Source organism: Ceratotherium simum, chromosome 33, assembly GCF_057802395.1.
Source record: "Ceratotherium simum simum isolate JZ-2026a chromosome 33, ASM5780239v1, whole genome shotgun sequence".
NCBI classification, from domain to species: domain Eukaryota; kingdom Metazoa; phylum Chordata; class Mammalia; order Perissodactyla; family Rhinocerotidae; genus Ceratotherium; species Ceratotherium simum.
Window position 1 is genome coordinate 10598124 of NC_141932.1, and position 4984 is coordinate 10603107.

At 50.3% G+C, this 4984-nt stretch overlaps 1 pseudogene; it reads right to left on the reverse strand.

The window, feature by feature from the left end:
- Positions 1-2551: 2551 nt before the first annotated feature.
- On the reverse strand, positions 2552-4676 carry LOC106804053 (myeloid cell surface antigen CD33-like; annotated as a pseudogene).
- Positions 4677-4984: the final 308 nt, after the last annotated feature.

Genomic DNA, 4984 nt, shown 5'->3' on the forward strand with positions numbered 1-4984 from the left:
GCAATTCAATTCTTTAAGTTGCTCAAGGCAATCACATTGGAGTCCTCTTTGGTATCTATGGAAATTTATGGATATCTATGGCTATCTGTGGCTATCCATAGACATCTAAGGAGCTATCTTTGGTGTATATGTACATCTATGACGCCTATTATCATTCATGAATTCTATGACATCTATGGAGTCATCTTTGACATCTATGGACCTCAGTAACATCTATAGAATCATATTTGATAACTATGGACATCTATGACATCTATGGAGTTATCTATGACATCTATGGACACCTATGACATCTATGGAGTTGTCTTTGACATCTGTGACGCCTATGAGGTAGAGACAGTGAGCTATTTTTGATCATGCTCCACACGTACACTATCACTGCATTAACAAATCTTGCTGGCTCCACCTTCAAGATGTATCTAGAACCTAACTTCTGACATCAGATTAGTCATTGTTACCCTGGATCATGACTGTGGGCCACCCAGGGGAGATGTGGTGGGCAGGCTTCATGCCAGGATGCCCACATCGCTCACCAGGGAAGCTGGTCCGTTGACATGGTGGATGTCATCCACGTCCATTGCTGTCCTGGCTGCTCTCTTCCAGCAGGTCTTCACTCTGATGGGAGACACCAGAGTCTCTGACACAGGGTCACTCTTTTGACACTGGAGTGAGTGACTAAGGCAGGTCAAGGGTGGGGTTATCCCAGGAGCATTCATAACAAGACTTTGTAACAAGGTACTCACACTCCGGGATGTCTGGAAGCAGGACTTGGAACACACTCATGCCTGTCTCAGGGGCTACCAGCTGGATTCTCACCACCACCATAACCCCACCCTTGCTCCAGGCTCTCACAACCCCTCCAGGTCCCCCTTCTCCAATTCTTGGTCCACTCCCAACCCAGCTCACATGAAGAAGATGAGGCAGACACAGAGAGCAAGCAGTGCAGTGACACCAGCTCCCCCAGTGGCCCCCTGAGTCACTCCTTCCCTGATCCCCCGTTCCCCAGCAGGCAAGAGAAACTTGGGGTGAACTCCAATCTTGATGAACAGTCACGTGTCTTCTCCTCTTCAGCATGTAGAGAAGGGCACCCTTCCCCTCTTATCCAGGGTTCAGCCTCTGAACCTTTCCTTCCACCCACCATAGGACCTCAGTCTTCTCCAGAAGGACATGGTCCATGGGACACCTCCCATCCAGCGCCCACAATCCTGTCCAACACACTCCGTCTCTTCTAGGAGCCAAGTGCTTCTCCACTAAGGGTCTCCCTGCAACAGCCCCCAGACCTGGCTGCAGCAGGAGTGTGAGGCTCTGGGCTCTACGGGCGTTTCAGAGAGAGAGAGAAACACAATCCAGAGAGCCCTATGGGACGCTGAAAGGCTTTGTCCCTCCTTCGTTCTTGGGAGGGTGTCTGAATATCCTCTCCTGTCCTCCACTGTCCCTGTCCCTCAGGCTCATAGGTAGTCTTTCATGCCTCCAGAAGTGGGTGGAAGCTGGGAGTTCTCAGACCTTCAGGTCAGATCAAGACAGCTCTCCTGGCCCTGCCTGACCATACCTCCTGGGAACCCCACACCCAGGGTGAGAGATGTATCTTTGAGCATCACTGTCAACAGTTTGATGGGCACTGCTGAGAAAGCCCCAATGGGACTCACTGTCCAGTGAGGGAACAAGATGCCATTACCCATAGAAATGGACTAGTCAAGGGAGCTAGGCTCAAGAGAGAGGTCACAGTGTGTGTGGTAGATTGACAGTCCAAAAAGGGCCCAAAGAGATTTTGGGGGCAATGAAACTGTCTGTATGATACTATAATGATGGATACGTGTCATTACGTACTTGTCCAAACTCATAGAATGTACAACACCAAGAGTGAACCCCCTAATGTCATCTATGGACTTTGGGTGACAATGACATGTCAATGTAGATTCATGGGTTGTAATAAATGTCCCCTCTGTTGGGGGATGTAGATAGTGGGGTGGCTGTGCATGTGTGACAAATTGCAGCGAGTAAATGGGGAATCTCTCTAACTTCCTCTCAATTTTGCTGTGAACCCAAAGCTGCTGTAGATAATAAAGTCTACAGAAAAATTTCCCCAAGGCCTTCAGTGACTGGTGGAAGATAAAAAGCACATTTAGGATGGGCGGGGAGGAAGCTGAGGGTTATCTGGGCAAGATCGATGTTGGAAGACATTGGGGGAAGAGGCCTGATGGGGGCTTCTCTTGTCTAACACCAGCCCCCCCCACCCCAGTTCCACCATCTGAGCTCTGAAAGTCCAGCTCTGATCTGACCTGGCAGAGACCCCACCTCAGTCAATACCCCTGAGTGGGGACTCCTTCCTACCTGTGCCATCCTCAAGGCAGACACTGATTGTTGGGTTCTCTGGAGCACCTTGGAAGAAAAGAGGGGATTTCCCACTTCAGTGGAGAGGGTTGGGTGAGATAAGTGTAGGCATCCACCCCACCCCCAGGTGTCACATAAATGGTGGAGGGACAGGTCTTGTGTCCTTTTAGGTCCCCTACTCAGCTAGAGCACCAGGAGAAAAGAACCAAGTGTCCCCAGCCTAGCCCTCTGCCCCCTCCATCCTCAGGGACCCAGGCATCCTGGCCCAGCACTCATAGGTGATGTTGAGCTGAATGGTCCGTTCCATTATCATGCCAGCTGCAGGGAACTTCATCTGATTGGTGAGATTGGTGCCGAGGTCCTGGGGCCATGGAGTGAGGGTGGGCACAGAGGACAGGTGGGTCCTGGGGCCCAGAGGGTGAAGGCAGCTGACATCCAGGAGAAGATGGGGATGTGCCCTGCTCACAGGCCCAGGGCACAGAGCAAGTCAGGTTCCTGTGGCAGCCGGACTCCAGGGTCCCTGGAATGAGGATGTCTGGTGTGTGGGCGAGGGCTGGTGAGAAGATGGGGAGTCACGGGGATCAGTAGGGAGGGTCGGAGGTGTGGCCACGAGAGAAGACTAAGGCTTTGTTCCAGCTCCTCCTTTAAGCCCTCAAGACACTGTACCTCAACCCTTCCCCGAAGAGGAGTCTCATCCCAGCCCTGCCCTAAAATCCCCACGTTGTTTTCCTGTGGCAATTCCTGGATCCCCCTCCTTTCCTGTCACATGCACAGAGAAGGTTAGATTTGTAATTGCGTTTTTCCTTTCCTCTCACCACGTGAAAAAAATATCTTCTGTTGTCACTCTTCCTGGTGTCTCTGATGTCCAAGGAGCAGTTGTAGGTTCAGGGGTCTCCAAGGAGGTGGGATCGGCACTGAGTCTCCTCCTGCACTTTACTAACTGGGTTCTTTGTGGCCACAGGAGCATCATGGTGTGGTTTTGCCCCTTCCTGGAACCAGTAGCTGTGAGTTGGGGCAGAGTCAGTCCTGGAGTCCCAGGGATAGGAGAAGGTGCTGGGCACGGAGACGCACAGGCCCTCCTCCACCATCACGGACTCCTACAGTAGTAGCCAGAATCTCCCATCCTTAGCCAGGGGCCCTGTGGGGAAAGGAGGGGTGGCTGCAGCCCCCGCCCTGCCCACCCCTTCTCCACTTGACCCACTCACCTGCCCACAGCAGAATCAGTAGCAACACCAGCATCTCTGAGATAGAGGGTTCTGGGTGTCTGTCCTGTGTCTGACAGGAGAAGGAGAAGGCAAATGGGAGGGGGCACTGCTGGGAGACCTACAGGAAGCTGGGGAGGAGCACGCGACCTCAGACATTTGTAGAAGAGGAACTGCAAGCAGGCTTTCATCCCCTCTCTGCACAGACTGGGCAGACTTTCCAGTGCCCAGATGCCCGGAGACCTGCCCAGAGGGGAGCAGAGAAGGTGGAGACCCCGTGTCCTGCCCCTCATCTCGGGGCTTCCCTTCAGCACCAGAGCCTGGACCAGGACCTCTGAGGACCTCTGAGGTGTGGGACACTGTGAGTCTCTAAGGGCCTCCCATCTGGGTGCTTTTCTGAGCACTGGTGTCTACTCCAGGGAGCTGGTCAGCTCCTGCTGGAATACAGAGCATCACAGCCTCGTCTAGACCTCAGATGGTAGGTCCTGCTAGGTGTAGGATTCTTTAGGGTCTGTGTGATTGTCTGGGGCAGAGGAAAGAAGGGGTTCCTAGGTGACATGAAGGTAGCAGACATTCATTCATTCATTCATTCATTCATTCATTCCCCAAACACTTAGTGAACATCTATGGTTTGGGGAGGCTGGAGACAAGAAGGGAGTTAACAGATCTGGTCCAAGCCTGTGAGATGCTCCCCACCCAGTGGAGTCACTTCCTCCCCAAACACTCAGTACTGTCAGCTTTGGAGCTACAGTCACTGGTGAGTTTTCTCTGTGTCTTGATAGCATACCGGGTATTCTCTAAAAAATGAGTATAGGATTTTTTTTTCTTGTTACTTGTATGCTGATTCGTGAAGTTACAATGGGATTTTTCAGATAAAAACCATGCAGCATCTTCCTGTAAAACAAAAGGGAGAACACATATTCCAGGAGTCAGGGCAGAGGAAACTTCTTTTCCCTGAATGCTGCCTGGGTGGACTGGAGTGAATTTTTTAGATCCTCATCATACAGATTAACATTTCCTGTCATGGAAGACATCTTCTTCACGCAGTTACAAGTGGTTCACAAGGAATAATATTTCCAGAAAATGTGAGTGGAATATATAGCCAAAATTAAAATTTTACGTTCAGCTCACCTGGTTTTGCATCTTACTCTGTGTCATATGTGTCTGGGAAATCCTTGACACCTGTGACAGAATAGCATTTGCCCCCATGGATTTGCAAAATCTTTCAAATACAGTTGTATCTAGATAACTGTTCCTTCAACCTTACAAACACAGAGAGATTTTACACCCTCATTTTAGATGTAAGGAAGTGAGTCTCCAATAAGTAAAATAATACTAGTATTAGGTTATTTAAAAAGTGAGAATGTGACACATAATGGAAATCCCAATACAATTGGCTTCACAGTCAAGAATGTTATACCATGTTCATGGACTGGAATTTTCAGTGAGTT